Here is a 24,786-nt window from a genome sequence, read left to right on the forward strand (position 1 = left end):
CTAAACATGACACCTCAAAATACATGAGGCAGCCACTGGAAAAACTAATTGGAGAAATAGGTGTCTCTACAATGATAGTGGGGTCTTTAATACACAATTATAATGATTAGGCAGAACACTAGATAGAAAACCAATAAAGAAACAGAGACATTAAACACATTAGAGGATCTGGACATAATAGAAATATACAAAACATTACAGACAAATACAGCAGGAAATGCATTCTAATCAAGTGCACATGGATCATTCTTCAGGATAGATGAATTCAGAATGATTGAAATTATACAAAATAATTTATCTTACCATTATGGAATGAAGTTGGAAATCAATAAAGAGCAGAGAAGCAGATTAGGTACAAAGATATGAAAGTTAAACAACACAATCTAAGACAATCAGTGGTACACGGAGGAAATGGAAATCAGTAACTACTTGAAATGAATGAAAATGACAACACAGCATACCAAAACCTATGGAATGCAGCAAAAGCTGTACTGAGAGGGAAATTCACAGCCATAAATGTCTATATTACAAAAGAAGCAAAAGATAAAATTAGAGACCTAACGGCCTACCTGGAGGAATTAGAAAAAGAACAATAAACTAGCAGAAGTAGATGGAAATAAATATTAGAGCAGAGCTTAATGAAATAAAAAATAAGAGAGCTTTAGAAAAAAATTAACAAAACCAAAAGCTGGATCTTTGAGAAGATTAATGAAATTACAAACTATTAGCTAGACTAACAAAGAAAAAAAAGAGAACTTGCAAATACCTAAACTAATAAATGAGGAAGGGCTTATCATCCACTGAGCCCAAAGAAATAGAGTATCATAAGAGGATACTTTGTAAAAGTGTATGCCAACAAGATAGCTAATTTAGAGGAAATAGAGAAATTCCTAGAAACAGCAAGCAGCCCACATTGGTGAAACAAGAAATTTATGAACTAAACAGACCAACCACAAGTAATGAGATAGAATTAGTCGTCAAAATCCTCCCAAATAAGAAGAACCCAGGACCAGATGACTTCACAAGTGAATTCTATTAAATATTCCAAAAGAATTAACACCAATCCTGCAAAAACACTTCCAAAATATAGAAGTGGAGGGAACATTGAATAACTTATTCTAAAATGCCAACACTACCCTAATACCAAAGCCAAACAAAAAATGATACAAGAAAGGAAAATTATAGACCAATCTCTCTAATGACCTAGATGCTAAAATCCTCAACAAAATATTTGACAATTGTATTCAACAACACATCAAACAAATTAAACACAATGCCCAAGGGGTTTCATCCCTGGTATGCAAGGATGGTTCAACATAAGAAAGTCAATCAAAATAATACACCATATAAAAAGTTTGAAAGAAAGAAATCATGTATTTCTCTCTATAGAGGCAGAAACAGCATTTGACAAATACAGCACTCTTTCCTGATTAAAAACATTTCAAAAGATAGGACTAGAAGGAAACTTCCTCAACATGATAAATGGTGTATATGAAAAACACACAGCTAACAATGTATTCAATAGTGAAATTATAAAAGCATTCCCTCTGTGATCTGGAACAAAACAAGGATGCAAACTGTCACTGATCTTATTTAAAATTGTGATAAAAGTTCTTGCTCGAGCACTGAGACAAGAAAAAGATATAAAGGGCATCCAAATTGGAAAGAAGGAGTAAAAATGTCAATATTTGCAGATGACAGGACTGTATACCTCAAAAGCTCTGAGAAACCTACAACAAAGCTTCTAGGGCTTATAAATGAGTTTAGTAAAGTGGCAGGTTATAAGATCAATATGCAAAAATCAGTAGCATTTCTTTACACAAATCATAAGCAATCTGAGGAAGTAAAAAAGGAAAAAATTCCACTTATAATAGCAACTAAAATAATCAAATACCAGAGAATAAATTTAATGATATAAATGATTTGTATGTGGGATACTTCTCAACACTGTTAAAGGAAAACAAAGAAGACCTAAATGCATGGAAGAATATTCCCTGTTCATGGATAGGAATAAGAAACATCACTAAGATGTCTATCCTGCTCAAAATGATTTACAGTTTGAATGCAACCCCATAAAAATTACCACAGTATTTTTTACTTAATTGGAAAAGCTTACTGTGAAATTTATTTGGAATGGCAAGGAGTCCAAAATAGCCAAAGACATATTGAAAAAGAAAAACAAAATCAGAGGAAATATATGACCTGACATTAAAACAAACTACAATGCTATAGTGGTTAAAACCACTTGGCATTGGCACAAGGATAGATAAAGTGACCACTGGTACTGAACTGAGAGTTCTGATACACGTCCTTGATATATCAGTCAACTGATATATTCAACTAGGCCACTAAACCCATTCAACAGGGAGAGAACTGCCTCTTCATCAAATGGTTCTTTGAGAACTGGATATCTATATTCAAAAGATTAAGAAAGGAACACCATCTCACACCTTACACAAAAATTATCTCTAGATGATCAAAGATATAAATATAAGAGTCACCATGATCTTGAAAGATAATATAGGGAAGCTCCTAATACAAGTTCTTGTTTTAGGAAATGGTTTGAAGAACTTTACACCAAAACCACAACCAATGAAACAAAAAGTAGATAAATGGGACCTCCTCATAATTAAAAACTTTTGCACCCCAAAGCTGTTTGTCAAGCATGTGAAAAGGCAGCTTAATTAATGGGAGAAAATATTGGTAATCATATATCTGATAGAATATCCAGCATATTTAAAGAAATACTATACCTCAAAAATAAAAAGACAACCATTTAAAAGATGGGCAAGTGACTTGAATAGATACTTCTCCAAAAAGGAATTACGAATGGTGAAGAAGTACCTGAAAAGATGCTCAACATCACTAGCTATTAAGGAAATGCATATCAAACTACAATGAGAACTTACACCCATTAGACTGGCATATATTTAATAAAACAAAGGACTACAAGAGTTGGAGAGGATGTAGAAGAATGGAAATGCTTATTCACTGTTGGTGGGAATGCTGAATGTTGCAACCATTGTGGAGGAAATTCTGGTGGTTCCTCAGAAAGCTAACTAAAGAACTGCCATATGATCCAGTAATCCCACTACTCTGTATATACCCAGAAGAATTGAAAGCAGGGACATGAACAGATATATGCACACCAATGTTCATCGTGGGAGTATTCACTACTGCCAAAAGTTGAAAACAACCATAATGTCCATCAAGTAATGAAAGGATGAGTTAACTCTAGTGTATACATACAATGGAATATTACTCAGCTATAACAAGGAATGCAGTATTAACACATGGCATAACATGGATGAACCTTGAATACCTTATTTGAGTGAGACAAGTCAGGCACTGAAGGACAAATATTACATGACCTCACTGATATGAATCAAGCAAATTGAGCAGACTCACAGAGCTAGAGTGTGGAAGATAGGTTTATAGGAGACAGAAAGGGAGGAGAGGGTTGTGAGCCAATGCCCATATGGGCAAAATCTATGATAAGGTGGAAGGGTGTAGTTGTGCAATGGATGAGCATGACAGTGGTGCAGTGAAGCTATTGGTTTGGGAAGTGCTGGCCTTTGAAAAGTGTAGGGTGGGGTGGTTACACTGAGGGGTGGGTCAGGGGAGAGAGCAGATGAACTCTGGAGATTTGCAGGTTTGTGGTTGAAACTACAATGTTGAGAATGGTTTTTTTGGCAATTATGGCAGGAGAGGGTTACTGGAAGACAAAATGAAAAAAGTAAGACATTCGGGAAATAAACAGAAGAAAATGTCACTGTCTGTACAAGACAACAGACATTACAGTGATGAAAGACATACCAAATTAATTTTTAAATTTTATTTTAATTATATTTTATTATTTCAAATTCTTTTAACTTTCTTACTTTTGTCATTTCTTAAGTTATTATTTCATTTTTAAATTTTATTTGATTATTTTGTTGGCTACGTTTCTAAAGAATTTTTGGATCACATAACTTACACATTTGGCAGAGGTGATCTTTGGTGTGGAGTGTCAATGATGGGTAAGCATGGGAAGAGGTTCAAATGGGACATATAAGTTATATAAATGAGTTCAAGTGTTCATGGGACATTGTCATGGTGGGTGGAGTTCCACACAATAACAAAAAAATATCAAATTCCCATCCTGGGGAGTTCTGACACATTCTCTAATGGAACAGCAAGAATTCTCTGAGTACAGTTGCAGTGACTAGTGAAGGAGGGTGGACCACTAACAGGCCGTTGATATGGATGACTATACTTACGAAAATTTTCTTTTGAAATTGAAAATTAATCGAGTATTATGTGTTACCTAAGAATTACCTCCTGAGGGCCTACTTGTTTCTCATATGTGACCTCTCTCTAAGCCAAACTCAGCATTTAAATGCATTACCTTCCCACCAGCATGGTACATCACTCCAGGGGTGAGCCTTCCTGGTGCCAAGGGACTACTACAAAGCACCAACTAGCAATGCAACCTGAAAAAAACATTGACCAAAAGGGGGAAATAGTAAAGACCAATGATTTTATGTGGCTAAGAGACTTCAAAGTGAGCCTGGAGGCCATTCCAGAGGTTATGCATATATGCATTTCTCAGTAGGATCTCACTGACAGCCACCATAAAAATTGTTGAAACAGTATAGCTGCTCAGGACTCTGGAGACATCCAGGCACTAGAGACAGGGCTGACAGGTTAGGAGTTTTCTGCCCTGCCAGTGGGCCCTGCTTTAGAACTTATGCTTCTCAGTGTGACAGAGTTGGATTCAGTTTGATGTCCCTACACATGGCTCTTCTTCCCCTTCTATTTGAACCTATAGTTAAGCACTAAAGTTGATAGGATTTATGTCCAAGAGACTTAAATCTTTGGACTTTCCATATCCCAGTGGGAACCTGAATCTCAAGAGAGTTGCGACAACTACTCTCAAGTTTTTTGGACTCACTCAAGATACTAAAAAAGAAATGATGGTGAACAACAACCATCCCATGGGACCGTCTATAACTGCAAGCTAGTTACTCCCATCCATCTACTGCATGGGATATAAGCCCCCTCAAAATTAGAGGCAGGGTAAGCTTCACCATCCCAGAATCCTCAGGAATGAAGTAGAACTAGAACCTGTACTAGAACTAGAACTAGAACTAGAACTAGAACTAGAACTAAAACTAGGGTAGAATTACTGTTGTTCTACTATAGAATGTATATTCTGATTTGGAGAGTAGTTGTAAAATTTTTTTCCCTCTGAATTGAAACTTTTAACTCAGGCATATGAAGCTCTAATAATTCTATATGTAAGAATAACCATGTAAAAACCTCTTGAACTTTACTTCCTTCACATATTTTTTAAAGTGAAGGGAAGAAGTATAAATTTTGGGTTTTATATATATCTGTCATTATAGATGTTCATTTTTAGGTGATTTACAGGCAGTATCCTCTTATTATAACTGTAGTGGGGATAATCAGATATTGTTGCTGAATTTATTCTGTTTGCATCCATTTTTCCTACCACCTACTAACAGTTACCTAATCCTTGCTCAAATCAGCAACCCAGAGAAGCAGACAGCAGGAAAATGAACAATTTTTTTAAAAAAAGATTTCTTTATTTATTTCTCTCCCCCTCCCCCCCCACCCCGGTTGTCTGTTCTCTGTGTCTATTTGCTGTGTCTTCTTTGTCTGCTTCTGTTGTTGTCAGCAGCATGGGAATCTGTGTTTCTTTTTGTTGAGTCATTTTCTTGTGTCAGCTCTCCATGTGTGCGGCACCATTCCTGGGCAGGCTGCACTTTCTTTCACACTGGTGGCTCTCCTTACGGGGTACACTCCTTGCAGTGGGGCTCCCTATGTGGGGGACACCTCTGTGTGGCACAGCACTCCTTGCACACATCAGCACAGTGCATGGGCCAGCTCCACATGGGTCAAGGAGGCCCGGGGTTTGAACCACAGACCTCCCATGTGGTAGACGGACACCCTAACCTCTGGGCCAAGTCCGCCGCCATGAATAATTTTTTAAATGAAAATTTTTATTGTCTTTTTTTTAAACATACATAGATCCCACAAAATGTTACATTCAGGGAGAGGGAAGAAGAGATGCGATGTTGGGGCACTTTGGGAACTTGGAGTTGTCCTAAATGATATTGCAGAGACAGATAATGGACGTTATATATCCTGCCATAACCCACTGAATGGACTGGGGGAGAGTGTCAACTACAATATAAACTATTATCCATGAGTGCAGCAGTGCTCCAAAATGTATCCACCAAAGCAATGAAGGTGCCCCAATGATGAGAGATTGTTGATGTGGAAGGATTAGGGTGAGAGTGGTGGGGGATATATGGGAACCTCATATTTTTTTAATGTAACTTTAAAAAATAATAATAAAGAGATCATAGAACCAAAAAAATCAAACCTTACTTAATAGTTGAAAAATATTTGGTTAATAGTTACTTATAATATTAATCAGGTATTCTCCACTGAATACAGATGTCAAACTTTGGCACACAGCTACATACACAGAAAGTGCATCACTTTCATAGTTTCAAAAATAGGTATATTGATCCACATCTTTTCACAAAAGTCTGTGGTGAAACCTAGAGATACATTTCACTTTGAGATGAGCTGTGTAACTTTTTTATTCCTCTTTAGGCCCTAACCCAGACTAAGACTATGTGAAGAATCAAAGGGCACTGAGTTCATATTTCTTGGGGTTCCTCTTAGAACTTAGCATTTCAAAAATTATAACATCAAATGTTATCTCTGAATTTATGATATTTTAAACACAAATTTGAGACAAGATAAATATTGTCTATACTAATATACATTAATCTGTTTTATAAAGATTGTAAAGAAACTGAGAATGTGGCTCTAGTAAAAATCTGTTTCTTATATTACTATATATTTATATATATATGTATATAAAAGGCTCCCATATACCCCACTCCCCACCCAACCCCCATTCCTCCCACAGCAACAACCTATTTTGTCAGTGTGGCACATTCATTGCATATGATGAATACATTTTGGAGCACTGCTACACCATCTGGACTATAGTTTACACTGTACTTTACATTCTTCCCCAGCATGTTCAGTAGGTTATGGCAGGTATATAATGTCCTGCATCTGGCCCTCAGAATCATTCATGACAACTACAAACCTGAAAATGCCCGCATTTCACACCTCTTCTTCCCTCTCCCTGCCCTCAGCAATTCCTGTCACCACTGTCTCCACATCAATGATACAGTTTCTTCCATTGCTAGAGTCACAGTAGTTCTATAGCAGAATACAAGTCCACTCTAATCTATATTTTATTCCTTGGTCGTGCGGACTCTGGGATGGTGGTGGTCACTCCATGCCTAAATTGAGAGAGGGTTAGACCCCACATGGCTGGTGGAAGTGATTCTCCTGCTTTCAGTTGTAGACTCTCTCAGTTCCTTGGTGTGGTGGTTGACCAGTCTCACCTCCCTGTTAGCTGACCTGGGTAAGTCCAATGAATCAGAAAGTGGGTGTTGCAACTATGGTGAGGCTCAGGTCTCAGCTGGCACATGGACAGTCCAGAGATTCAAGTCTCCTGAGCATACCCCAGCATCCATCACAAGTTCAATAAAAGGTACAGAAAAGGCATTTGTAGAGAGGTCACATCTGAGTTCAACTCCATCACACTCAGGAGCACAAATTACAAGGTAGGGCACATTGGCAAGGCACTAAATTCCATGGTCATCTGCCATGGCAGGAGGACCTGGTGTCACCATAGACCACAGGAGAACCACTACCTGGGGTTGTATTTTACTTTCGCTGTTTCTGAGGTCTGGCTGAGATGTGCATAAGCATGACCCCTCTATGACATCCTGGCTCATTTTGAAGTATCTTAGCCATATAATCTCATTGTCTTTACCATTTCCCCCTTTTATTCAAGGTCTTTTTCACCAGCTGGTGATTAGCAGTAATCCCTTGGTGCCAGGGAGGCTCATCCCCACGAGTCATGTCCCACACTGGGGGGAAGGTAATACATTTACATGCTGAGTTTGGCTTAGAGAAGGGCCACATTTGAGCAACATGGAAGCTCTCAGGAGATAACTCAGGCACCCTGCAGTTCTCGGTCTAGTTGAAATTTCAAGCACACAGGCTCATAAGCATAGTCATCAGTATCAAGGGCCCATCATTGGACCATCCTTCTTTACTGGTCTTTGCCCTTGCATTTGGGGAATTGTTGCTATTCCATTGGGGAAGGTAACAGAAGTCCCCAGATGGGAACTCAGCACTCCCTCAGTTGTCATGGGTAACTCTACCTACTATGACAATACCCAATGAATATCTGAACATATTTATATACACTATATGCATGCCCTGGAGAACTCACTCCCACCCATGCATTCTCCTTCAATGACACCCCACAACCTAGTTCAACCCCTCTGTGATCCAAAACATCTTCAAAAATGAAGGCGAATATAGTACCAAATTCACTTAGGAGGAAAATGAATAGTAATAATAGATTTAAAGATTAGAAATAGAATACTTAATAATTTAGAAAAACTAAAATGAAGTAAAAAATAAATTGGGGTATTAAAAAATGAAAAATACCATAAAGCTTTGTTTTTGACATTTTGTCTTTCATCACTCTAATAGCGGTTGCCCTGTACGTACAGTGGCAAGGCAATCTCTTCCATTCTTTTCTCCGTGTCTACATCCTTTTTTTAAAAATTTTAAAATATGTCTTCAAAAAAGTTTTAGATCATAGTAAAGTCACATATAGAATATAGGGAACTCTCATATACCCAACATCAAACCCTTTTCCCCCTTCCCCAGCACTGATCTTTTTACATGTGGATGTTATGTTTGCTACAGCTGATGTACAGATATTGAAACATAGATACTAGCCATGGTTCCATTACAAATTTCATTATGGCTTATATTTTAGAATCTACACTTCTATAAATTTTTGGTTACATTATGGTTTACATTTTAGACTATACACTTGTATAATTTTTGGTGAAATTTAACATGACCTATAATAATCCTTGTGTGATCTTGTGGAATACTTCCATTGCCCCCCAGTTACCCCCACTTCCATCTATTCTATTCCTCTCTCACCCTCTCCTCATGGCCCATAGTGACAACCAAGCTTCACTGCTTGAAGACAAGATTCACAGATAGGTACAAAATGCTGAGGTCTTGACTCACTAGTCTGTCCTCCCCATTGTGAGCCACCCATGCTCTCTAGAGACCCCCACCACTCTGAGAATATTAGGCCTCCTCAGTATGGGGTTACAACACTTTCCCACTCATGTATGTGTCTCCACCCACTGATATAACACACTGCAACAAAATGAGCAGTCAAACACTCCCTAGAAGCCTGCCCCAAGTGCACCCTGTGCCAGATGCCCACTGTCAAACACCTTAAACCAGTAACCCTTCCTTATATTTTCTAGAGTTTTCTCAACATTACAGTTTCAAACATGTACCTGACAATCTCCCATATTCATCTGCTCCCCCAAACCCTCCCCCAAATTCCATGGACCATCTGACCCATCTGACCCTCCTCAAGCCTTCAAAGCCCCACCCAGTAGTATCCCTATGTCCCTGTCTTATCCCTTCACTGCACAACTACTTACCACCCTTTATCATAGATTGTGCCCATGTAGGCATCAGAACACAACCTTCTTCTCTTCCCATTTCCTGTAAGCCTATCTTCCAGTCTCTAGCTCTCTGACACACCTTGATTTTCTTAATTCATATCAGAGAGGTCATGTACTATTTGTCCTTCAATGCCTTGCTTGTTCACTCAACATAAGGTACTCAGGATTCATCCATTGCTGGACGTTGTGTGTCCTGTCGTGGCCCATTGGGTGGACTGGGGGAGAGTGTGGACTACAATGTGGACCACTGTCCATGTGCTACAGCATTTCTCCAGAATGTATTTGCTGGGTGCAGTGGATGTGCCACAATGATGGAAGAGTTTGTTGATGTGGGAGGGGTGGCATGGGTGGGATGGGGGGTATATGTGGACCTCATATTTTTTTTAATGTAACATTTAAAAGAAAACAAAGAAGAAGAAAAAAATCCATCCATGTTATCCCATGTGTTAGTACTGTATTCCTTCTTACAGCTGAGTAGTATTCCATTGTATGTAGGTATCATATTTTGTTTATCCCTTTATCTGTTGATGGGCATTTGGATTGATTCCAACTTTTGGCAATAGTGAATAATGCCACTATGAACAATTCTGTGCATATATCAGTTTATGCCCTTGTTTTCAGTTCTTCTGTGTATATACAAATCTATAGCTGTTTATGGAAAATATGGCATATGGCAAATCTATAGCTAGCTTTTTGAGGAACAGTCAAACTGTCCTCCAGAATGGCTGGAACCTTCTACATTCCACCAGCAGTGGATTAGTGTTCCTACTCCTCTGCACCCTCCCCAACACTTGTAGTCCTTTGTTTCTTAATAGCCACCAGTCTAATGGTGTAAGATGGTATCTCATTGTAGTTTTGATTTGCATTTCTCTAATAGCTAATGATGTTGGACATCTTTTCATGTGCTTCATAGCCATTTGTATTTCTTCTTAGGTGAAGTGACTGTTCAAATCTCTTGCCCATTTTTTGAATGGGTTGTCTTTTTATTTTTGAGATACAGGAATTCTTTAAGTATGTTGGATATAAGGCTCTTATCAGATATATGGTTACCAAATACTTTCTCCCAATGGGTAGGCCATCTTTTCAATTTCTTGATAAACTCCTTTGAAGTGCAAAAGGCTTTAATTTTGAGGAGGTCCCATTTAACTATTTTCTCTTTCACTGCCTGTACTTTAGGTTTGAAATTCATGAAGCCATTTCCTATTACAAGGTCCTATAGATCCTTCCCTACATTGTCTTCCAAGGAGGTCTTTATGGTCTTGGCTCTTATATTTAGGTCTTTGATCCATGTTGAGTTGATTTTTGTATAAGTTGCAGGAATGTAATTTTCTCGAATTCTTTTCCATATGGATATCCAGCTCTCCAAGCACTATTTGTTGAAGAGTCCATTCTCTCCCAGTTGAGTGTGCTTGGTGGCCTTATTGAGTATCAGATGAGTGTATATGGGAGGATCTATATTGATGTGGGAGATGGGTGGGAGGCTCTTTGTCTCTTCAGCAATAACCTAAGCTGTCTGTCCTGACTTGTTGGTGTGGGATGGTAAGAGGCTTCAGTCCTGCCCTTGGTGGCCATGGCAATGACTACAGTCCCAGGAGGCAATTTAGCAATGCAAACTATATGTACATACCAGTCAGTCCAGGAAAACTCTGATGGTGGTGATGCCAAATCTTAAGAGAACTTGGACTTGAATGGGAAATATAATATAGCCTGTGCATAAATTCAAAATCATGTAATTCTGTATCCAAGTGTTCCTAGTCTCTAGAAATCCAGTTAAGTGATATGGGCTTTGAATGTTCAGAAAGGATGTAAGACTGAATGTGTATTCAAAGTTGCATCCAGACAGAATGTGGGCAAGATGCTAATTCAAGCTCACCTGAGGTGTGGGCGATATGTTAATTCAAAACCTATCTGTTATTTTAATTTATGATAAGAAGTTGTTTCTGTGACACGTAGTTTTTTATAATAATTAAAACCATAATTAACCAAAACAAAAAACAAACAAACAAACAAACAAAAAACCTGTCTGGTCATCAGGCAAAGACTTAAGTAACAAAGAAAGTAGTTTTCTTTGATAAAAGTACCATTTGACTCTCCACACTGTATAAAAGGAACTTGAAAATCTTGTTCAAGGCTCGGGTTTGAAACAGAAAGCTCTTGAGTCCGGTCAGCCATCAATAAACCATTTTTCCTTCTCAAAATCGTTCCTGAGTCCTGGCCTTTCTATAAACAAATAATTGAACCTCTCTCAAATTCTACAACAATATCAGAACTCCCATTTTGGTTCGATTGGTCAGAGTGTCTTTCCTTGTGCCAATGCTATGCTGTTTTGACAACTATAGTTCTGTAGTATGTTTTAAACTCAGGTAGTGTGATTCCTCTGACTTCATTTTTCTTTTTCAATACATCTTTGGCTATTCAGGGCCTCTTTCCCTTCCAAATAAATTCGATAGTTAATTTTTCCAGTTCATTTTGAAAATGCTGTGTTGATTTTTATTGGGATTGCATTAAATCTGTAGATCAGTTTGTGTAGGAGAGATATCTTTATGATATTTCTTCTTCCTAACCACGAACAGGGAATATTCTTCTATTTATTTAAGTCTTCTTTGATTTGAAAATTTTTTTTTAGTATTTTTCCAGAAATATCTGCTAACCCACCCAAAGGCTAATACATTTTCTTGTTTTTCTGGTTACTTTCTGTTCTCTCTAAAGGGATTCAACTGATGCAGGTTCAGTGTTCCAAGCCCATACTTCACTACTTAAGATCACCTTCTTTGGAACTTTAGATCACTATTTAAAATCATGAGCTTGCTTTTACTTCAAAGGACTAATTTAAAAATGATATGCACTGTTACCTTTAAAGCAATTGCTCTAGATAATATAATTAAACTTACAAGTGTTTTTGATGGTGATATTATGGTAATAATGAGTGATATTATAATTTTCAAAAATAGGGTGTTAAAACCCCACTGCATATTCAAATCAGGTTTTGCACAGGAGGCTTCATACTGATGTGGGCTATGGGTGGAAGGTTCTTTGTATCTTCAGAGATAACCTAAGCTGTCTGTCCTGACTTGTGGGTCGTGGGATGGTAAGAGGCTGCAGTCCTGCCCTTGGTGACCATGGCAATGACTCCAGTCCCAGGAAACAGTTTAGCAATGCAAACTCTATAAACTTTAAATATTCAGGGAAAATGCAAACCAAATGTGCTAAAAGCTTATCTAGAACGTTTAAAGTTCATACTAAAAGCTTACCTAGGATGTAAAAGATAGATGCTAAGTTAAGCTTATTGAGCACTGAAACAAAGAACAATTTGACCCTTCCTCTCTGTATAAAAGGAACTCAAAATTCTTGTTCAGGGCTTGGGTTTGAAACAGAAAGCTCCCAAGTCCAGCTGCCCATCAATAAATCATTTTTCCTTCTCAAAATCATTCCTGAGTCCTGGCCTTTCTATACACAGATAATTGAACCTCTCTCAAATTCTATATTTGGGGCTCTTTGGGGTTTGCAAATGAAGGCCAGAAATGGTAGTATTTTGCTGCCCCTGCCAAATCCCTGAGGAAGCTGGGAGGCCTTAGGTGAACCCCAAATCTGGGCGCCCCTGGATTAAATTTAATCCAGAAAAGATGTGGGCTCCACCAGAATCTTCCTGACAAAAATCCAGGGCAATGAAAGGTCTGAAGAGAAAGATTCTGGGAATGAAAAAGAACTCCAAACATGGAAGAAAGTAAGACTCCCCAGGCGAGCACAGTCTGAAGAACCCTAGGTTTAATTGCTAAGGAGGGAGGCTGATCACCTCCCGAGAGAACCCCAGAAGCCCCAGAAAAATGGGGGAAAGCCGTTCTCTCTAGGTCTGGAAAAAGGACAAAAACTAGGAAAAAGCCTGCATGTTAGAATCTGATACTGGTCTTATATCCACTGAAGGAGTAGAAGCTTGATTATAATAGGAAGGGTTGTTTATAGGTTTGAGTCCTAATGTCCTAGAAATTGGTCTGGGTTTTAAAAAACTTGGTCACAGGAAAATGGACTGACTTTTCTAGTGATGCTTAGTTGGGGAGTAAAGTTAAACAGTGGAAAAGGTCTAGCTGGAATCCACTGTTATAGTGCTGAATTGCAAATGAATTCGCTTTATACCAAATGTTAATGTTAAATGTTCTCTCCAAGGTTTGTGATGGCTGTGGGGACAGCCATGTTGAAAAAAACATATATATAGAACTTGTGGGTCAGATTAGTGACCTTTGTGCTTCTCTGTGTCAGCTCAATGCTAGTGTTGGAGTTGTGTGGTTATGTAAAGTGATAGAATTTATTTGAGCTGGAACACTCCCTTGCCATTGGCAAGGGGGTGAATTGATAATGCCGCAAAACTGAGGAGTCTGGATGTTTGCAGAGTCTGGACATTTGTGCATGCTCTGCTGCCTCATCTCTGGTCCGCCCCTTTGCCAGGGATTGGAGGCTGTCTGTGTCTGCACCATGCACCTAGATTTGTTGGGGCTGCCCAGTCATGCTGGCTGGGTCCCTGGGATAGGTGCTGAATTTGAGTAGGTTCTGTCTGCCCATTTTGGCAGGAAGCTGGAAAGGGGGGGCGGCTTGTCCCTTTCCAGTGAGTCCGCACCTTCTATTCATAAGCTGCACTTCTATTTGATTGTTGTGCACCTGACTGACTTGAAGGAGATGAAAAGCAGAATCAAAATAAATGCAGTAAAGTTCCCTCCCTAGGGTATCAAAGGCCAAAATATATTTGCATTCTGCCCAGGTTCTTTACTTTTCTGAATCTCTCTCTCTATAAGTCTGTAGAAATACTTTGAAATGTTTTAGAACTGTAAACTTGTCTGAAGAAAAGAGGCTATGGCTTGAAACAATAAACCTCTAATCACTTGATAGCCTTTTCAGTGGTCTGGCTGGGAACTTCAGGGTTGTGAGACTATAGAGGGAAAAGGAAAAAAAAAGAATGAAATGCCACTTTGAAATCCATGTTTGGCTTTTGTCAGTTGCTGGTGCCAGGAATTCACAGTAAAAGTAAAAACAGTTCAAAATGAATCTTTAAATTCCAGTATTCTCTTGCTGGTGAATTAAATGCATAACTTGCAGATGAGAATTTGTTCAAATACTAAGAAAAGGCAGGACTTCACAGAATTGTTACTAATAAAATTCTTGTAGCTTAATACAGGTATCCAATTCACCTTAAGGTTAAAAAATTAATAAAAACTGTAACTAAGAGTTAGGATCATTTATAGATGCATTTATATTATAAAACAGCAGAAAGATAATAACTGAAATAACTGGGTGAATTTAGCCTGAACTTATTATTGTAAGTGTAAATTCTAAACTAACCTTACCTTTGTTTATAGTTACTTCAAGCCTAGCCTCACCCCTTGCCTTTGCCTATGGCTATTTCATAACAGCTTCTGCCCCTACAGTCCAGGGAAAAGCCAGGACATCCTTGCCTCCTGTCCTACTGGTATTAGTAACCTTGCTTTCTCTTATGAATCCGAGTGTAAACTAAATTGCTGTCTGGTGAAATTCTTAGCCATTGGGGTTAAATGACCACTAGAGTTTTCTTATCTCCAAGGACTGGGGGGAAAAAAAGGAAGCCTCCTGCTTTACCTGTCAGTGTTCCTAAGAGTGGCAATTCATGAGAGAAACCAGTCTCCCTGAGGTTTCAAATAGTCTTGGTAAATATACATAAAATTAATCTTGTTGCTTATCCAAAATTCTGCTAAATTCAAGGTAAAATATGAAGTTCTGAAACAAAAGAAAATGGTGCTAAAGCATTGGGAACATTTTAGTTACAAGCCATTAGTAAAGAAACAAAATTCTTGTGCAAAACTGCACAGTCATAGTGCAAATCAAGAAAAGTTTCTGGAGTCTTTGAAATGTTTTGCAGTCACATTGGCTTTGTAAGAAATGGAAGTTTTTAAGTAACTAAAGTTATGTTTTTGTGTCAAACTATTCATGTCTGTCTATTTGCTCAAATTGTTGAGGTTAAATATGCAATTATATAAGTAACATATTTCTGGAACCCAAATTAAGCTAAAACAGTATATAAAATAATGCAAATTATACGTAACACCAATGAGTTGTGTTTCTGTGTCTAACTCTATTTGTGTCTGCCCATTTGCTCAGTGTATGTCTTCATACATCAGGATGATAATATCCAATTAACAAATGAAAATTCTTAAAAGAGCTCTATTCAAATTGTTAAAAAATAATATGCAGTTATGTATGTGAATAAATATTCCTGGAGCCCAAATTAGACTAAGCAGGATAGAAAAGTCATATATAAATCTGATTATAGGAACTATTGGGAAGGGCCCCCTCTTTGCAAGATCTTTGAAGGCAGGACTAGGTGTGGCAGATTAAACCTATCTACCAGGCTGGGGGATTAAGAATCAATTTGCCCTGTAATTTCCCAGTTTAAACCTTTTAACAGCCATAAAATAAGGGTAATTAGTGGCTCTGTTGACAAATTTCAGTAAGTAAAGAAAAGTCCATAAAAACTATAGAGAAATCTTCCCTGGATTATGATTAAACAAATTAGGTAATTGTATAAATGAAACCTGGTAGTCAGTATGCTTTTAAAATTATTCATTGTCATAATTTAAACAAAGAAAAAAGTTTTTAGTTTCCTGTAAGGAAAAAAAGAACATTCCTTGCATAAACTATAATGGTTTCAATTTTATTTAGCTTGGGTGTAATCTCCCTTAGTTTATAAAATACCCATTAAATAACATTATATGTACAAAATCTTTAGAGTAATAAAAAGTGTAATTTCACGTTAGTGAAATTAAGCTAAAGAAGAAAGATGGTAAATATGCTCTCTTAAATAAAGTAAATTTCTTTGGTTAGTAATTGTAATAAGTTTATTTAAACATAAAGTAACTAGTCAATGTGGTTATAGTCAATTGTAAAAGTTTGTAAAACATTTTCCAAACTGGAAATATTTAAATAGTTCTAGTTCTAAAAGTCATTGTTAACTAAAAACTTGGATTGGTATTGGTGGCAAAAAATAACTTTGTGATAGTAAAACCGGTCTGAAGGCGACCACAAGTTGCATATTTAAGTAAATAGTAATAAAAAGTTATATTGATTCTATTGGGAATCTTCTGTTTTCACTTTAACAATGAAAAATAGTTTTTTTCCCTCTATTACTAAAGTAAAATACCTACTATTATCTTAATGGTAAAAACTGAATAAGTAAACAGTCATTTAATATATGATGTATTGCATTAAATTGTTTAAAATATATATAAAAACAAGGAATAAACTTTAACATTGTCAAACTCTCTTGTGCATTCAAATCAGACCTCGAATACATTACAGGTTGCCTCTCCATGTGAGTTATTGGCTAGGCTGGTCACTGGCCCCTTAATTAAAAATATTTGCTATATCAGCCTCTGGTTCTGCTCCTGAAGTTGATGGAAACTATGTTTCAAGCTCCTGCAACAACTAATGATGACTCGGTACAGCCAAGTGTACAATGGATATTGCTTCCAGACTGACACTGTTCCATAGTGCCAGAGAGCACTATGCATCAGGCTGGTAAAATACTGTAAACTCTCTCTAGAATCAATGATGCTGCAACTTGCTCACTGTGTAAAGACCATGCTAAGTGGAGCCCTGATACCAGGATACTGTAAGTAAAACTTAAACACAATTGGCATTATGGCCTGCTCCCATGGAGAGATAAAATGTAAAGAATTACAAACCTGAAACAAAAAACTATTAATTGCAACTCAGAATCCTTATGCATTAAGAAATACATTAATTAATATTAACGTGCTGTACTTTTATCCTGTACTAATATATGCCTAATAATTATAATGTTATCTTTTCTATTCTCAATCAGGTACAAAAGTATATTAAATATGTTAAATTCCTGGTAACTTTATTTTCTAAAGAGTTAATAAACATGTTTATAAAATAAAGCAATAGTTTTAGCCAGGCTCAGCCAATTTACTATTCTACTGTACTCTACTGTGTAGCAAAAATGAGGCTTGCTTGCTAATAATGGGTCACCTATTAAACAGTCAAAATTACTGGAAATTGTACAATTAAAACTGAAATGTAAAAAAAAAACCTTTATTCTGTAGTTCTGACCCACTCCCACAGCTGAAAACTAAGAAAATTTCCATCTTAGTGCACTAATCCTGAATAAAACCAACTGTCCAAAAGGTGCCAGTTCACCAGGAGCATCTAACAGAACACAAGTGCCAATTATTAAACAATCTGAAATGTGTCTTCAAAACAAAGGTAAGTATCCATTGCAATTTCTCTCTGAAAATAACTTAGAGGGAAAAAAAAAAAATATATATATATATATACACTGTTCCCACCAGCTTTTAAAAAGGGGTGCCATCTTTCTAAGCACCTAACCTTGTCTACCTCAGTAATCCAATGTCCTCTTTTAAAAATGGGTATTCCAAAATTTTAATTAAGTTTGTTTCTTTCAGAATGAACATCTTATTAACCATATGAAACTTTATCCAACTCCATACAGAATGCCAGATCCATCTTTCTCCAGTTAAAATAAAATAAAAGTTTTACACCTTGTTAAGTAATAACTACAGCCCATGACCAGCAGGAAGCAATTGCAGAAAAGAGATAATCTCCCTTCAGCACCCCTTTAAGATTAAAGGTGTTAACTCAAGGGTAAAACAAAATGAATGATAGATCAGGAGCCTGACTGAAAATCCACATAAGCACCGGTGGCCCCAAAATGACTGCAGGGCAGCCCTGCCCCAGGAATCTGCTGTCCAGAATGAAAACATCTGAACTTCTAAAAACAAGATCCTGGATGCTACACTGAGAATTAATAAGTAAAGTAATTAATCAAAACAACAAACAACCATCCACCTCATAGCTCCAACAATAATTATGCAAAAGATTAGCAAGTTAAGCTTCAGCATAAGGGTGGGAAATGATGTGGGCTATGGGTGGGAGGCTCTTTGTGTCTTCAGAGATAACCTAAGCTGTCTGTCCTGACTTGTGGGTGTGGGATGGTAAGAGGCTGCAGTCCTGCCCTTGGTGACCATGGCAATGACTCCAGTCCCAGGAAACAGTTTAGCAATGCGAACTCTATAAACTTTAAACATTCAGAGAAAATGCAAATGAAATGTGCTAAAAGCTTATCTAGAATGTATAAAGTCCAAACTAAAAGCTTACCTAGGATGTAAAAGATAGATGCTAAGTCAAGCCTATTGAGCACTGAAACAAAGAACAATTTAACCCTTCCTCTCTGTATAAAAGGAACTCAAAATTCTTGTTCAGGGCTTGGGTTTGAAACAGAAAGCTCCCAAGTCAAGCCGGCCATCAATAAATCATTTTTTCTTCTCAAAATCATTCCTGAGTTCTGACCTTTCTATACACAAATAATTGAACCTCTCTCAAATTCTACAACAATACCAGTAGCTGGATATCCCCAAAGCCATATTTCTCTTCTTCTGAAAGTAAATAAATGTGCCTATGTGGCACATTTATTGCATTTGGTGAATACATTTTGGAACACAGCTACCCTACATGGATAATAGTTTACATTGTAGTTTACACTCTCCCCCTGTCCTTTTCATGGGTTATTGCAGGATATATAATGTCCAGCATCTGACCCTGCAATATCATTTAGGACAACTCCAAGTCCCAAAAATGCCCCACATCACATCTTTTCTTCCCTCTCCCTGCCCTCAGCAACTACTGCATTTTTGATGTTGATATTATGGTAAGAATGAATGACATTTCAGTTTTCAAAAATAGGTTGTTAAAACCCAACTGTATATTGGAATCAGACTTTGCACAGGAGGCTCTTCATACCAGTAGCTGGGGATCCCCAAAGCCATATTTCTCTTCTTCTGAAAGTCACCAAATATGCAAAGGGCCTATGCGTGTGATTCTTAGAGACTCCTTGGATTTCCCCCTGTGGCTGAGAGTGCTGCCTGATCTGGGACCACATACAGAACATACAGGACTTGCTTGGAGGCATTTGGGCTGGCCTGAGAATATGTCAGTATTTACACTCTGGGAAACTATCGTTGGCACTTTTCCTTGGAAGTAATGAGTGCCAGAAGGCAGATCACCTGCATAGAATTCCCTCTTCTCTCAGACAAGATTATTACCACTAAGGAATCAGACTAGAGGACAGGAGAAATAAAAATGCATTCCCAGAATCCTGCCATATTTTAATAAAAAATGAAAGAATCTCCCCCACCCTATCCCTGACTTTTGCAGCAATTTTAAGAGGAGACTGAGAAGCAGACAAAGGTGTCATCTTAGTCTGAAACACCCTTGATTTTGTTTTTGTTTTTATTTCTTTCTTTCTCTCCCCCTGGCCCCGGTTGTCTGTTCCTTGTTTCTATTTGCTGCATCTTCTTCTTTGTCCACTTCTGTTGTTGTCAGCGGTATGGGAACCTGTGTTTCTTTTTGTTGAGTCATCTTGTTGTGTCAGCTCTCGTGTGTGCGGCACCATTCCTGGGAAGGCTGCACTTTCTTTTGCACTGGGTGGCTCTCCTTATGGGGCACACTTCTTGCACATGGGGCTCCCCTACGCGGGGGACACCCCTACGTGGCAGGGAACTCCTTGCACGCATCAGCACTGCATGTGGGCCAGCTCCACATGGGTCAAGGAGGCCTGGGGTTTGAACCATGGACCTCCCATGTCCATGTCCCATGGACATCCCAGGGTAGATGGATGCCCTAACCACTGGGCCAAGTCCGCTGGGATTCTAGCCAGAACTCAGAGGGGCAAAGCCTAAGTTTATTTCAGGAATGACATTTAGCACCATTCTTTCCCCACCCCACTCCCTGTTTAAATAATAGATGTTTTCAAATTTGGTTTTATTATTTAGATTTTCTGATATTTCCATCTTTATTAAGATTTTAAACACTTTTATAGTAAACAGTTCAGTTAGCTTATTTCATTTTCTAAACCAAGTTTTTTCCAAAGCACCATGTTTTACCTTTATATGTAAAAAAGCGATGTTGCTATTTCAATTATTTGCTTTTTAAAATTTATATGATAATGTCTCTGTATTAAAAGACACAGGAGTTTTTATTAAAATGTCTTATGAAGTTTGTCTTCTTGATAAACCCAATGTTTCTACCAATTTGTTGCCTAGAAACTAAGCACCATTTTCAATGAATGAAAATAGCATTATTGTCACTAAACATTTTGTAGTCCTTGATTGTAAACTAGCTCCAATCCCCTTAAAATATAACAGCTTATCCTGTCACTGAAAGTATAATGTTTTTCTCTTTTTAATTAAGCTGCTATTTTATTACAAATTGTTTTAAATTCATTATTGTTTTTTTGGCTTGAGTATCTGTTTATACTTTTCTTCTCACACAAATTCATTTCAACTTCCTTAGTAATTATTTCATTAATTTACAGGTTTTTAAAATTAGGTACTATTAATACTGTGTTAAAAATAGATGTGTCTATTTTTATATAGTAATCAAATGATGTAAAATACATTTGTTTGTTTTATTTTTGCTGATCAGTGGTTAAATTATGTTTTTTGTGCCACAATTCATTATGCATAATATGAAAAACCACTAGAGCATCCTTAAGTCCTGCCCATTGTAGAGCTGCTTGGCAAGTCTGCTAGCAGAAAGGGCATTGTGGTGAAGAAGTCATGAGTGGCTGTGTACACTGTGCCAAAGTGAGCTCAGTACTCCATGTCCCATGGCCTGTAAGTGAAACATGTGATAGTGGAATGCCACCAGATATATGACAGATTCAGACTTTGTAGTTTGAACTTAAATATGTACAATGTCTTCCTGTTATTCTCTGATTAAAATCAAATTTAAAACCAAGTGTCTACTTATTTTTAAAGGAAAGCATATTAATTTGTACTAACAGAGAGTGAAAGCTATTTAATACATTCTTCAACAAAATCTGCTTGCAGTAGTATCAAATAGCTAAAACTTGACTTTGAGATAAAACTAAAACCTTTGTTTTTGAAACTATTGTGACTTGAGTTAAAAGAGAACAAGTGGGAAGGTGAATGATCTTACTGTTCAAAAGTGATGAATGTGAAGGAGATTCTGAGTGCTAAATAATACATCCACGGGGAAAATATTCTACAAACAGCTCAGTCTCATTTTAATGCCATAGACCTATATAATTTTATTTTATTTTATTTTTAGAGGTTCTAAAATTTTATAAAAATATAATATTAGGATGAAATGTATGAAAGGGTGACGTAAGCTTTCATAAGACTTCAAATTGGAATTGATTTTGTGATCCATGAGCACTGAGTGTGGTATAGTTTGCCCATGCAAGCTCCAGTTTTGTCCTAATGAAAGGAGGACACAGAGTTGTAGGAGATATGAAGTGACAAAGAGAAAGCTGAGTGAAAGATGCATGTATTATTATACATTATTCCAAGGACTAAGATTTGGGAAAGATTACTACTTAGGAGGTAGTTAGGAGTACGTACAGAAGTTGCTGTTCTTTGATTCAGAATGTCTCACTATTATTGCAATAGTTTCAAATAGCTTTTGGCATTCTGATGGAAATGAAAATTTTAAGAACGATGTGTGGCAAAATTTCATTTTTATAAATAGAGGAAATTTTGACAATATTTTTCATGACTGTGTACTGCTTTGATAAGGAAAACTAGTCTCAGAAAAAATATTTAATATAGTTTTAATATAATCTATGCTATCATTTGCAAAAAATCAATATAAGGAAAATTACAAACTTTGCATGTGCCACAAGATGTTTATATCATTTTTATTCTCTCATCATATAAAAGTTTCCATAAAATCTCAGTTATTTATAACATCCCTTCTTAAACTTTAATGTGTTTACTAATCACATGGGGCTCTGGATAAAATGTAGATTGTCTCTACTCTATAATGAATTAATAAAGCCCTGAAGGTGATAGCTGAGTATGAAGCAAAAATTGGATAGTCTCATATTTATTCTATAATGCTGATAATTGGTCCCTAACAATAACAGAAAATGTTTAATGAGAAAAAAAAATGTCACCTTTCTCCTCAACATGAATTATCTCATTGGATTTTCAAAATAAATCTCCAAGGTAAATATTCTAATAATGCATAATTTACAGATAACTACCCTGAGGGAGAAAGTAGCTTCCCACAGGTATAAGACTCAAGTGATGAGTCTGGTTTTTAACCAAGCAGATTTATTGAAAAGACCAAAATCCACATATCCATATGTAATTGTTTGGAGCAGTATGTAACCCAGGAGTACATTTTCTTAAACTTAAATCATTCCAGTGGGTGTGAACTTACAGTAAACAGTGCCTTTTGATGGAGTTAATTCAGTTTAGGTATGACTCAGCCCAAGCTTTTTTTGTTTTTTTGAGTTACCATGCTGGGTATTAAACCTGGGACCTCATATGTGGGAAGCCAACACTCACTCAACCACTGACCCCATCAGCTCCCCTGAGTTTGCTTTTTTCATTTGATTGCTTGTTGTTGGTGTTTTTGTTTTTAGGAGGCACCAGGAATGAACCTGGGATCTCCCATTTCAAAAGCAGTTGCCCAAATGCTTGAGCTATATCTGCTCCCTCAGCCCAATCTTAACTCTATTATATTACTGGAATTATTTATTAGTGAAATGAAGCTCAGAGAGAGAAAGCCAGAGGGGAAAAAGTCAGAAGATGAACATCAGTAGAACCCAGAATAGAAGGTAGAGATCAGGAGATACCTCTGTGTACTTTGCCATGAGAAAAACTAAGGACTAAGGATTGCCAGCAGCCAGCCTTAGAAGATCACAGTCCTCATGACAAAACATCATTACTTTGATGATGCCTTGATTTTAACTTCTAGCTTAGTCTCAAAATTGTGAGCTAATAAATGTTCATTCTTTAACCCATTTCAGGAAAATGAAAAAGTATTTTGGTACCAAGAGTGGAGTGCTGTTTTTGCAAATATCAAGAATACAGAAAAAGTTTTGGAGTTGGGTAATGGCTAGAAACTGGAAGAATTGTGATGTGCTTGATAGAAACAGCCTAGATTGCCTTGAAACTGTTGGTGTATATATGAATGGTAAAGGGGCATTTGATGTGGCCTTAAATGGAAATGATGAATGTGTTATTGGAAACTTTAGGAAAGGTGATCCTTGTTTGAAATTCACAGAGATCTTGATGAAATTAAATTCTGATATCAGACTGAAGGCAGAACCAACCTGAAAATGATGAACTTTGATATTTAAATTGAAAAAATTTCCAAACTATTTGTGGATTGTGCAGTCTGGTTTCTTCTAGAAGCTTGTAATGAAATCAAAGCATACCCTCTTATGTTTTGTGTGTTTTTTTTTTATTTCAATGGAGTCCATAATAATGTCCCCTTGTCATTTCTGATTTTCATTATTTGCATCCTCTCTCAATTTTTCTCCATCTTATAGCTAAAGTTGTGTCAATTTTATTGATCTTTTCAAATAACCAACTTTTGGTTTTGTTGATTCTTTCCAATTTTTTGTTAGTTACCTGCTTCATTTATCTACACTCTAATATTTGATATTTCCTTCCTTATGCTGGCTCTCATTTTTGTGGGTCTTCCAGATTTGGTGTCAGTTTTCTGATTGAAGTCTTATGAGTTTTTTGATGTAAGAATGTAGAGCTATAATTTTCCATCTCAACGCTGCCTTCAATTCATCTGAGAAGTTTTGGTATATTGTTTTTTCATTTTCATTCTCCTCAATATTTCCTAATTTTGCTTCTGATTATCTGTTTAGCCCATTGTTTAACAATATGTTATTTAATTTACACACATTTAAAATGTTCCACTTCCTCCTCTGTTGATGATTTCTATTATAGCTTCATTTCATTGTACGCAGAAAATAAATACTGTATATTTTCAATATTTTTGAATTTATTGAGATTTGCTTTGTGATCTAACATATGGTCTATCCTAGAGTATGATCTATGTATAGTCGAGAATAATTTTGTGTTCTGTTTTTCTTGGATGAAGTGTTCTATATGTATCTGTTAGAGCTAGTTTGTTTAGAATATCCTTCAATCCCTGTACTTTTTTATTGATCTTCTGATTATATGTACTATCAATTATTGAGAATGGTGTTTTAAAGTCTCCTACTACTAATGTAGAACCATAAATTTCTTCCTTCAAATATCTCTGTACATAATGACCATCTCTGTCCTTTCTAACTGGTTTTGACTTAAGGTCTATTTTATCTGATATTAATATAGCCATC

The sequence above is a fragment of the Dasypus novemcinctus genome, chromosome 28, assembly GCF_030445035.2.
Source record: "Dasypus novemcinctus isolate mDasNov1 chromosome 28, mDasNov1.1.hap2, whole genome shotgun sequence".
Classification (NCBI taxonomy): domain Eukaryota; kingdom Metazoa; phylum Chordata; class Mammalia; order Cingulata; family Dasypodidae; genus Dasypus; species Dasypus novemcinctus.